Below are 12,857 nucleotides of genomic sequence, written 5' to 3'. Positions count from 1 at the left end.
TACCGAAACAGTGAAAACGCAGCCAAAAAGAAAAGCAATGAAATAAAACGCGCAGATCTGCACCCAATATATATAGTAGAAGGTTGGCGATCGGGCATAAAAAACGCATGTAGAGATTCATAGAGGGAATCCGCTCATTCGAATATAGGTAAGGACAGACACACACAGAGAGACACGCACACACACAAAATGCTTCTGAGTGTCTGGTGGAACATATGTCGAAAGCACAAATGTTTATCTTCACCCGTAATCGAATGAGTACATTCGCGTGATATTTCTTTAAGTTTGAATATCTGCACGTGTTTTGTATGACCAATCAGGAGCTTTGTCCTTGCTATGTACCTTGGGTACAAACGCGCGTGTTTTATTTAATCTTTTTTATTTGTTTTTGCTGCGCGTACACTATTTCGGTATTTCTGCACTTGGCACGCATTCACACACACAAACGCACGCACACACACATACGCACGCATGCGCACAAGAAAAAAGAAAGCAACGCTTCTGCAGTGCTTGTTCGTAAATGTCTTGTTCAAGCCGCTTCATCCACTGAGCGCTTATATTCAGGCATCCGTTTCAACGCGCACTGTTGTGTGCATAAAAAGCGCAGTGCACATTTCAACAACGTTGCTGACGTATTTTATTTTTTTTTTATTTCACAATAACCCTAAAGGCCCTCTAGGGAGGGTATTACATAGGGTAAATGTTACATAGGTGAGGTGAACAGTGCGTAAATGTAATTACAATGGAAAAACAAAACTGGGAAAAATATTAATTACAGTGCATCAACGTACAAACACAAAAATAATGATAGTTATCAGTACAGCAACTCTAAATGATTTGTACAAAATGGGACACTGTCGTGGAAGCTTTGGTTAACGGCGCATTAAAAAAAGCGAAAAAAAAAAGAAAAAAAATGTTTACAAATCAGAGAGTCATACGTGATATATTATGTATTCATGGTACTGCGTAGAGCGTCTGTAAATTTTGAGGCATTTGTTTCGGTGACAATGTGTGATGGAAGATTATTCCATTCTTTCGCGGTGCGAGGTATAAATGACTGACCAAATGCGAGGGAATGACACATTATGCTCTTTACTTTGCAAGAATGATCCCGACGTGGAAAGATGGCTGAGGGTTCACACATGAACTCATTATGAAGAGATGCGTGATAGTAAAGTTTATGGAATAGTGTTAAACGAGATATATTACGGCGAAGTGACAAGGCTTCAAGCTCGGCGCGATGTTTTAATGCTGTTACACTGGTTTCTCTTGAATAATCTGAAAAGATGAAGCGTACAGCACGGTTCTGCAGGGCTTCTAAGTTAGTTATTAGGTATGCCTGATGGGGATCCCATATGGCGGACGCGTACTCTATTTTAGGGCGTATTAGTGTTGTGTATGCCAATTTGCGTAAGTGTACGGGAGCATGTTTGAGGTTATGTTTAAGGAAACCAAGCGAACGGTTTGCGGAAGCGAGAATATGGTTAATGTGATTATTCCACGTCAAGTTAGGGGTTAAGTGTACGCCAAGATATTTGTAGCTGGAAACTTGATCAATAAGGCTGTTGTTTAAGATGTAAGATGTTGATGTTCGGGGCACCTGATTAGTAAAAGACATGAATTTAGTTTTAGTAAGATTTAGAGGCATTAGCCAAGTTGAACACCATACGTTTATTGCGTTTAGGTCAGATTGAAGAATGTCGTGATCATAGTAAGAGTGAATATTACGATATATGACGCAATCATCAGCAAATAGTCTGATATTGGATTTAATGCCGTCTGGTAGATCATTAATATAAATTAGAAAAAGTAGTGGCCCAAGTACACTTCCCTGTGGTACACCAGATGTTACGGGGACTAGAGATGAGTTGTGATTGTTAACCGATGTAAATTGCATCCTGTTAGAAAGAAAGTCTTTTATCCATGTGACAACAGTAGAGTCAATGTTCAGCTGTGTAAGTTTGTGAATAAGTCGACGATGAGGGACACGGTCGAATGCTTTTGAATAGTCTAGGAAAACGGCATCTACTTGAAATCCGGTGTCTATTGATGAATGTATGTCATGAATAAAACCAGCAAGCTGAGTGTCACATGAATAGCCTCTGCGAAAACCATGCTGTTGCTTAAATATGAGGTTATGTTCTTCAAGGTAGTTAATGACCTGGGAATGTATAATATGTTCGATTAATTTGCAAATGTTACTTGTTAAAGAAATTGGTCGATAATTAAGCGGTGAAGAACGATCCCCAGACTTAAAAAATGGTACTACCTTAGCCACCTTCCAATCGTGAGGGATAACGCCTGTTGATAGTGATTGTGAAAATAAGGCGGACAGTATTGGGAAGATGCTTGGGGCAATATTTTTTAGAATTGTTTTATTTAAGCCAGTGTTATCAGCGGAAGATGAAATCTTAAGATTAGTGAGGAGAGAATAAATTCCAGGATCGGTAATTATTATTTCCGACATAAACGAATCAGTGCGAGTTATGGTGGCTAACGGTTGCAAACGTTCGCGCGTAAATACCGATGAAAAAGTTTCGTTCAGTAGTTGGGAACAATCAGTGTCAGTTATCGCTGCGCCGTCATGATCAGTAAGGACGATGTCAGAATTATGCTTGGGATTAATGACACGCCAAAAGCGCCGAGGGTTAGTTGTTAACATGGATGACAAGTCCCGTTTATAGAATTGTCTGCGCGTGGCTTTGAGTAAACTTTGGTATTCTTCGTCACATGCCTTGTACCGACGCCAGGATTTGGATAATCTATTTCTGTCAGCTTGCCTGAATAATCTTTTTTTCTTGTTATTTAGGCGACGAAGGTTCAGCGAAAACCAAGGAGCAGTGTTATCAGATTTTATGGTAATGACCGGGATGTATTTATCTATGAGATTAGTGAGTGCATTTTTAAGTAGTAACCAGTTTTCTTCTACTGTCCGCGACAAGTAATCTCTCAGAAAGTCGATAGAAATAAGCGATAGTTCATTGTTAATACGATCAAAGTTAGCTCTTTTGTAGCACCTAATCTGCTTGCTGATAATTTGCCTTTTGGTAAATGAAGGAACAAAGCGACCAGTTAAAACATCATGATCGGATAGACCAGTAATATGAGTTATTTCAGAACATATATCTTGATTGTTTGTTAAGATCAAATCAAGAATATTAGAAGAGTGTGTAGAACATCGTGTCGGGCTTGAAATTAATTGGGTCAGGCTGAAATCTAGACAACACTGGAGGAACGCATGCGACTCTGACTGTGTGCTACAGGTTGATTGTGTGGACCATGCTATGTCGGGGAAATTAAAATCACCAAAAATGATTACATTAGAGTGTGGAAACCGATGAGTAAGTTCAGTAAAAATGCGATGAAATTCTGCTGTGAACCCGTGAGCGAGGTCCGGTGGGCGATAAAAGACACCAATAATTACGTTACTTGATCTGAACTTAAAACAAGTTACTACGCATTCAAGGAAAGTGCTAATAACAACGGGCACTACGATATACTGTCTGTTTATTGCGAGGAGGACACCACCACCTCGACGATTTTTCCTATCACAACGAAAGATATTAAAATCAGTTTCACAAACGAATATGTTTTCATTAGGAGTAGCATCGTTCAACCAAGTTTCAGTTAATGCTATTACTGTTGCCGACGTTGAGTCGATTAGTGAAGATAGTGCGACATTTTTAGACATAACGCTTCTAATGTTAGTGTATAAAAAGCAGCAACCGTCCTCAGTATTATGCGTACTATTTGTTAATGTTTGTGGTGTTTGTGGAACCTTAGGTGAAGTTGAAAGGTTGGCGCCATGTCAAACTGGAGACACAACCGTGGAAACGAGCTTCGCACAATTTGCTTGAGTGTCCCATACGTACACTTCCTTGTTAATTTTTAGTTTGTTAAAGACAAGGCTTACACGGTCTTTTTCTTTCTTTATGGTTTTAGAGAACTGCCAAAGTTTACGTCTTTTATCGCGAACCGCCTCAGAGTAATCACGAGAAATGCCAAAGTTAGTATCTTTCAGCTTGTGGCCATTACTAAGCACTGTTTCGATTTCTTTTTCATTGAAAAACTTCACAATAATTGGTCGAGTGCGTGCACTTGAAAATCGTCCCAGGCGGTGCGCACGTGCGATTGAAGCTGTTGATACTCCTAGTTGATCTTTGCAGAATTTAGTTACTATTTGCTCGGACGTTTCCCAGTCTTCCGAATCGCCCGTGTCTTGTATGCCATAAAAGAGGAGATTAGAGCGCCTTGAGCGGTTTTCTAAATCGTCTATTTTATCGTGCATTATCGATATATCACGCTCGCTGCTGCTGCTGCAAGACTGAGGCGACACTCCTGATGCAAACTTTGATTCTAAATGCTGGATTTGATTTTGCATTTTGGCTAGATTAACGTCTTGGCTTGAGATTGGTCTCTCTGAGGAAAGAGACTCAAGTTTAGCTTCAACCTCATGTACGCGTTTAGTTAGTACTTCAAGGTCATTTTTTAGTCCAATGTGTATGTGTAACACTTTGTTCACTGATTCCAACAAGTTAGAATTACTCGCTTCCAAGCGTTGTACGGCACTGAATACCATGTCAAGTTTTTCTTCTTGTGCTTTCGTCATTGGACCAGGATTCGCTTCAATGTCTCCGCCTAGCAATAACAGGCGCCAAAGATACAGTGCTGTACGCGCAAACCGCTTGATACCGTTGGACATATCAGGGGGCCACGACACCGCAATGAGACAAGGATTGTTGCTACGATAACATGAAGCTTCAAGGTAACTAACCTGTACGAGTGCAAATGGTGAGCGAAACATTCCAACTGCGGTGGCGTGGCCCGAAGTGTGGAAGAAGGGTGCGTGGTTATATGCAGGCAGGTCAGCTGACATGGTTCCGAGTTGCCAGCAGAGTGGATGATTATCAATTAGGTTTGTCGGCGCTACATCTGGTGGATCCCGGCCGCTTTTTGTAGAAAATGGCTCGCTGCTTGAGAATTGGTTGTGGTAGCAGCATTCGCTCAGCCGAGGCCGATCCAGTGGTGCCGGTGGCGTGGAACAGGACTGGCCAAGCAACGCCGTGAACAGGACCTGTACGAGTGCAAATGGTGAGCGAAACATTCCAACTGCGGTGGCGTGGCCCGAAGTGTGGAAGAAGGGTGCGTGGTTATATGCAGGCAGGTCAGCTGACATGGTTCCGAGTTGCCAGCAGAGTGGATGATTATCAATTAGGTTTGTCGGCGCTACATCTGGTGGATCCCGGCCGCTTTTTGTAGAAAATGGCTCGCTGCTTGAGAATTGGTTGTGGTAGCAGCATTCGCTCAGCCGAGGCCGATCCAGTGGTGCCGGTGGCGTGGAACAGGACTGGCCAAGCAACGCCGTGAACAGGACCTGTACGAGTGCAAATGGTGAGCGAAACATTCCAACTGCGGTGGCGTGGCCCCATGCTGTCGGGACTAGCTGAACATGCGCAAGAGAGCGGCAAAGAGTTAAAATTTGCACGTCTTGCTATTTCAGATGGGATGCTTGAACTCACATCACAAGGGCAACAAAATAAGCAAAACGCGAGAAAACGGCTAGCAACAAACAAACAAACCGCGAATGACAAAAAGGTTAAAGGGTGTCTCCAAGCCCTAATTGACTTAAGTATAACAGCAGGGTTCTTCGTGCCCCCGATCACGCACCCGCTTTTGTCCCAGTTAGGGCCCTGGGAAATCAGTAGTCTGTACTCGTTGTCGTATATCAAGTGAAGTCCTTGCAGCTAACCGCGTACTCGTACAGAGACTGCCATCACATAGCAAGAGCTCAATGCACAGTCAGCAGAAAGCCCTTAGGAGTCAGCGGGGTTATCCTTTATTGTCCAAGAGGGCTTTCCATTCGTAACCGAATGCGCTGAGCCCGTAGGAAGCCAAGCCTCTACGCCGCTCGTATCAAACACAGTCAGAACGCCAGGTGGTACGGATGCGGCGAATGACACGGCGGGTGCTACGCGACGCGATCGTAAATGCATGCATATAATACGAGCACGAGGTTAGAGTCAAAAGTACAGCTGTGGTTGACGCACTCCCCCTATCATGCGCCGCGTTCAAGCAGCTGGCGTGGCTTGGCTGTACGACGCTCTTCCTTCATCCATTCATTCTCCTTCCTCTCTCCCTTTTTCTTAGCCGGTTCAGGACAGCAACCCGATACAGAGTGTTTGCGAATTCTTCTAGATTTCATTTTTCTGAAAATTCGCCGGTATCGACAGCTCCCCTCATCGGCATCCTCTCATTCGGGCAAAAGCCCGTAATAGTGACCGGAGTAAACGCTTGCCGCATGTCGAAGTATACGACCATGCTTGCTCCTTCGCAATGCAATAAATGAGTAATTAAATAAATAAATAAACACGCTCTTTAAAAACTGGTTGTGTTTAAGGGCAGGACGGCGGACGCCACGCGCATACACATATTATGATTAGCTGCTATAAATTTAAAACAAGCAAACGGGTTGGCACGCATGTTCATTTTACATGCATGCACGCAGAGAAAGGAATATACATATATAATGAGGGAGGAGAACGCATATCCATATTTATGAGTACACATATGCAAACGCAATGAAAATATACTTTATGCTCCAAAATGTGAAGAAAGAAAAAGAGAAAAAGAAATCATGCTTATGGATTACACATCCAGCCATCACAATGTAATGTGGGTCACTAAGGCAGAGGGAAACAGCGTTGACAATTTTAACGTGATATTGCTTTGTGTACCTGGCCGTAGGCCTTACATGTTAAACCAGTCCAGAAAAAGCCTGATGCTTACAAGCTGCACGGCCACTAACCTGGTTAGCCCTCTCGCAGTACCGTGGGCTCGTGACTTACAACTTAACCCCTACAGCTAAGAGTACGTGGAATTTTCCTCAACCAAAGTAAAAGAACGAAGTACAAGACTAAGGCCACCCTTTTCAGCGTCCTAACGAGCACGCCATGAGAAAAACAACTTGCTCTTGTAAAGCTCTTCTAAAATTTTTACCGCTAGTGCAACAAAGACGGCGTTCTAGAAAGCCATAGAGGAGATTCCCAGACTAGCTACAACAGACTTTACAATAGCTTCTGCTTGGTGCACCTTTGTCCTCGTAGCGTGTTTGTTCCCTGAAGTGCCAGCACACTTGGCGCAAGAATGCGGGCGACTTCGCAGGAACGTACACTTCCACAGGGTTGTTTGAGAGGAGCACGATAGCCAAGAAAAAAGCGAGCTTCCTCGAGTCGAGAGCGTGTTCCTCTTCTTTTTCTTTTTTGTCAGAAATGCCTGCCCCACAGCGGTGGACGCGAACAATAGCATGTGCGTGGATTATATATACATCATGGTGGAAGGAAACAGACGCCTCACTTTTTCTAAGAAGGGAAATCGGTGAAGCGTGCCTGGTGCTTGAAAGCATCACAAGAACTGCCGGTGCAGCTGAACTACGAAATAAGGAAGGAGCGGGTATGAGGATAACAAGTGACCTTCGCCAAGGTCGTACTGCAATCGGTGCCTGGTGAACGCCAGCTAGCTCTGCGCACACCAAGATTCGCGGAAGTGATTTCTGCGCTGTAATAAAGCTGTTCGCCAGTGGAATAAATAGTGTTTTTTGTGGAACACACATATCGCGAACGCCATTTATGAAAAGCTCAACTGTTTGGTAAGAAGTCCTTCAGGGTGCAAAACCTTTCCAGAAGATCAACTTAGTTCGTTCCAGAACCTGCGTGTAAAATGTTCTACGTACATGCCACCGGTATTTACTATCTCTTTCTCGCACTAAGCTTATTTAGCATATTATGCCGAAATGTGTAGAATAATAGCAGTTTAGAAGAGCATCTTAAAATAGAATGTTTTTTGTTCGATCACTGAGAATAGATAAACGTGTTAAATGCATTGTAAGGCAGCGTATCTTCCTGTCTTCCCGAGGCAGCTTGAATGGCGGAGAGGTAACGCGTGGCGAATGCGTCCCGAAAACTCGTAGTTTGCGTTTCTTGAATTTGTGCTGTGTGATCGGTAACAATATCGACAGCGTGCCTCCTTCAGGCCTGGGATCTTTGGTGATCGACGCACTGAAAGTAGCGTGGGTACTATCTGGACAACAAGGGAAGTGGCTTGCATGGAAGCGGAAGGTCAGGGAATGTCAGGAAAGGTCATGTGATGGTGAATAAGTAAAGAACTCCGTTAATTAGATCTGCTATGTTTTCTCTCTTTTATCTTATGTGTTAGTTCTAGAAAGCGCTGTTTGGAGTCAGTTAATTGCAACGAAGTGTATCAGATATCCTCATTATCATCAGCCTAGTTTATGTCCACTGCAGGACGAAGCCCTTTCCCTGCGATCTCCAATCACCGCTGTCCTGCGCCAACGATTCCAACTAGCGTCTGCGAATTTCTTCTGCTGTCTGTTGTCATGGAAGCTTGTGTAATCTGACTGCATGTGCGACGCGAATTATGTAGAACTTTCTGGAAAACACGCGCGCACCTGCGATTACTCTGGAACCTTCGATGACTCATGCATAAAAGCCGACGCGCTTGACCACCAGATTCAGATTTTCGACGATCACTGACGGTGTTCGCCGCTGTCATTGTTCCTTAAGTCGAGCCTACTTTCGAGGGCACATGTTCGCGCAATAAAACGCAGGTTTCGTCACTCACAGTTTTACTGCTTTCTTCCCCGTCACTACTACGTGCAATCTGGTGGAGCTGCTTTACGTTTACCGGACGTCTTCGACTAGGGGTGATCAAAGCCCGGACAGCAAAGAAAGCACCAACGTCGTCCAGGATCATTGAGCAAGCCGCAGGCTACAACACCTGCATCCGGAACATGGACTTCTACTTAAAACAATGAAGAAGGTCGTAGCCAATTCTACAACCCCAATGACAGCCCCAGCGTCCCTAATCTGCCACACAACCATAATCGTCATCTGCCTTGCTTGCGTTTCCTTTCTTGAAAACACCACGCCCGCTACTTTCCTGCCGGAAATGCTATGTCATGCTGATAACGCGCATGTCGTTCGTTACTGGAAAGTACCGGGCTGGACGCGTTAAAGAAAGGAAATGCGGACAAGACAGATGACGATTATCGTTGTGTGGCAAAATGGTGTAATTTTGCTTGAGAGTGTAGGAAGTACAGGGCTGGCAGCAATAAACAAAGCAAATGTGGGCAAGACAGATGACGATTATTATTTGGGGACCAAATACAACCCAAAGGGTGTAAACTGTTTTTAGAGTGTAATCGTGATCTGGGGGTCTTGCCCGCATTTCCTTCTTTAACGCTGCCAGTCCAGCTTTTCTTAGTCACGAATGGCTTGCGCGTTATGAGCTTGACACAGCATTCTCGACAGGAAAATAGCAAGCGCGGATTTTTCTAGAGAGGAAACGCAAGAAAGGCAGATGATGGTTTTGTTTGGGGACAAGATAAGCCCCAAAGGGCGTAAACTTTTTTTAGAGTGTAGTAGCTTCACTAGAGAGAGTTTAGGAGTTAAATATTGCCAGGATCAGTTTCTATAGGCGACATGTCCCACTCTAGAGATTCTTAGCACCCTCTGTTGCGTTACAGGTCTGACCACCACCACGGTCAGGTGCTCCATAACTGCTGGGGACTGAGGGCCATTGGTTGATCGAATGAGTCATTTGGCAGGGGGTGGGCGAATACAGCACCAGGAAGGCCAATTCCTGTTCTGGTGAAGAGATGTCTTTTGTTGAACCTTAGTGGGCCTTGCGAATTTCGTTGTACCTGGATTAGTATAGCCCCACTGGCTCTCATCATTTTTGCCGGTAGTGATCAGATATAGCTACACTCCTTATTAAGTTAGACTAACTTATTACTTAACATTATTAGTTAGATCTGTTGTTTAGGGTTGTTTGCTCTCGACATTGCAGTGTTCATTAACTACCACCCCCAGGGCACCAGGAAGACACTAAAAAATGGGGACATCTGCTTTGTGTCCAATATGTCAATAAACTGCCTTACACTGAACATTAATTGTTAGTGAGGCCCGCACCTCCGGGATGATAGCAAGGACTTGAGCGTCACTTTAAACTTTGGGAACACAGATGATTTGCGAGGTTCTTCTTGAGTAATGAGACGAAATAATGAAGAGCCTCAGCTCCATGTAGTCATCGTTGTTGCTAGCATAGAGTTTCATGCAATAGGTTACTATCGAGAATTGTGGCCCTAGTGTCTATGGGAGCTGGAGGTAGTGTGGTTCAGACAGCATGGGAATAATGGTTAGTACACGTATTTCCTTAAACTTAGTCCTTCTGGCGGTAAACGGATTCGTAAATTTGCAAACTGTTAATTTTGAACAAATTACTGAGTCGTAAATATTTAAATACACATTAATAACATCGTCCGAGTGCAGGTCTCGAACACAAGACCTCTAGCACACAGGCTAATTATTGAAGCAATTACGCAACTGACGTATGCGTCCACAAGCGGCATGGAACACCCTTAAGAAGTTCTCGCGAGCAAGACAGTGCGTTCAGACGCTTGGCACGTTACGATCTAGCCAGGCGGAACCGCTGCAATCAGTAACGATTATGCGTGTTCGCACAGTCTATTGGCGTCTGTATTTTGATAGATATCGTTTACTTTGCAACTCAGGCCGTACGATGGCCGCCAAAGCGAAGTAAAGGAAGCCACGAAAACATCTGAAGCCACAAGCACGAAGATCAGACAAATCCATGTACTGAATATTGATAGGCTGAATCCACGAATGAACGAGCGCGGCGCCCGAGTTCGCTCCAGTAATTATTGTATTGCAGGTACAACGTCTCGAACCTGAAGGTGGTAGCTCTCGCTGGGGAATACCACGATTCCTGGCGAGCTGAGCTAAGTTCCTGAGCTATGAGCATCAAAATGAAGCCGGTCGATGAAGTGCTAGTCTACAAAAAAAAAAAAATCAAAAGAAGAAAACGGAATAAAAAGCTACATAAAAACAGAACCTACCTACTGCAACTTTTTTCCAATTCTAAGTGTGGTGAGTTGCTCTGAGTAGAGTGCAAAGTAACTTGTGGTGCAAGTTCAAAAGCAGTTCGGTGAAATTAGCAGCTAAAGTGAATGCCTTAGATAAATGCACGTGGTCCCAACAATTTTGCTGCTATTCTCGCCTTTTCAATATCCCGGCGTCGAGCACAATAGCTCGCAGAAAATCGCTCTTTAACTTTCGATGCCGTGTTGCATTTAGTCTATACGGCAGGTGAAATGCTTTTTCGACATCGTCCTTTTACACGTGCCCTACGCCCATAACAAACCTTACGCTGGGCGGCCGTCGCCCAGCGTAAGGTTACGCTCCGGGCGGCCGTCGCGATACGCCAGCAGTCCGCTTGCGATCCGAGCCACCAGCAATGCACAGGACCGGTCGAGCGTGCGCACGACGCTTCCAGCGATTTCACGCTGCGATTCCCAAGGCCTGACGAACTGAAAAACGCGTTTGTCGCGCGTCTGCTTTTGAGAAAGGTCACTGATTCCACGAAGCAGGTCGTATCCGTGTTATCAGGCAGCACGTAAAGCAGGAAACGAGTGCAATTTGCGACGCAAATGCGCCCCGCGAACAAAGCTCACTGCGACAAACAAGGACGCGGAAGTCCAGCAACTTGTGTTATGTTGCTGTGCATGTTCACCTTGTCGCGTATTCAATGCATGTAGATTGTGTAGCTCAGCGAACACTTCATGTTTTGGTACGTTCCATTCTATCTCCGCTTCCTTCATTCTTCTTCTTTGCTTACCAACGCTTCCCCCATGATAGTGTCTTAGCAACTAGCCGAAACTTTAGTGTTGGTTTATTTCGCCTAACGCCACTGAGTTGACATTCTGCGTCGATGCAAAGCACAGAGAGTCGCGCATCCGCCAAAGCTAGAGCTGAGGTCGAAAAGAAAGGAAGTATAGCCAGAAAGAAAAAAGGCTGAGAAAGTAAAAAAAGAAATGAAAGGAAGAAGGCAAAGGGATAACTACAATTGCGCCGAGTTCGGCATCGGTGCTCAAGCACTGGAGCTGTCCCGCCTGAGGAGACGAAGACGCACGATTTACTTGAAACTCGAAGCTGTTGCGAATGAACGGCTCCTTTAATGATATTATAACAACTAGACAAAAGCAGAGCAACGTCGGAAATGTACGCACGGTTGCCTATGAACTGCGCATACACATTAAAGCTAGTGAGGCCGCGATGAAAACTGAAATGGCCTCACCAGCTTCAGTTATGTTTCAGTAACTATTCTTGCCCCGAAAAGCACGACTTGTTTGTTCCACAATGCATTCCGGCCACGCGAAACAATGAAACGACGGAACATAATCAACCAACGTATACCATAAGCGGCTGCGGCGGTTTCTACCGGCCCGGTGGTTAGATGTAATTATTTTCGCGGCGCTGCCGAATGCAGGCGCCATCGGTCAGAACGCCTCCCCGCGCCCGTTGCCTATATATATTATACTCTGCTGCCAGCGATTACGTTTCATTTGAATTGGTGTCGACTCTGAATTCATAATGTATGACAATACATATTTTGCGAATCGCAATAACTGGAGATATCTAACTTTTCTTATTTCTGATTAGAATAACTTTTACTCAACTATGTAATCTGAACAGCGCTGCTCTGTTTCCTTCTACTGTCTCAAGTATACCTTGCCTTCAGCAGAGCAACAAAACAACTGGACGTGCTGGTAGATAAGAGGAGAAAAGAAAAGAAAAGAAGGTCGACCATACAGAAGTGCGTTAGCACAGCAACAGCATTTGTTGCACGTAATGACAAATATCCGAAGGCCCAAGGATACACAAAACTACGCAGAACGTACGCCGTGAACCCTGCCATCCACCTACACCAACATCCAATCGCTAAAGCTAGGTATATTTTTTCTATGCGACGCAGTAGCTTGC

The 12,857-nt window shown here is 44.5% G+C and overlaps 1 protein-coding gene across 1 annotated transcript in view; it reads right to left on the bottom strand.

Annotated features, from left to right (window-relative positions):
• Positions 1–12,857, bottom strand: part of LOC139052987 (rap guanine nucleotide exchange factor 4-like) — a gene marked incomplete at its 3' end in the record, with an annotated part of 571,300 nt that overhangs the window by 329,737 nt on the left and 228,706 nt on the right. The window lies entirely within an intron of this gene.

The sequence above is a fragment of the Dermacentor albipictus genome, unplaced genomic scaffold (assembly GCF_038994185.2).
Source record: "Dermacentor albipictus isolate Rhodes 1998 colony unplaced genomic scaffold, USDA_Dalb.pri_finalv2 scaffold_50, whole genome shotgun sequence".
Classification (NCBI taxonomy): Eukaryota; Metazoa; Arthropoda; class Arachnida; order Ixodida; family Ixodidae; genus Dermacentor; species Dermacentor albipictus.
Note: the sequence above shows the minus strand (reverse complement) of the source record. Positions and strands in the feature narration are given on the sequence as shown.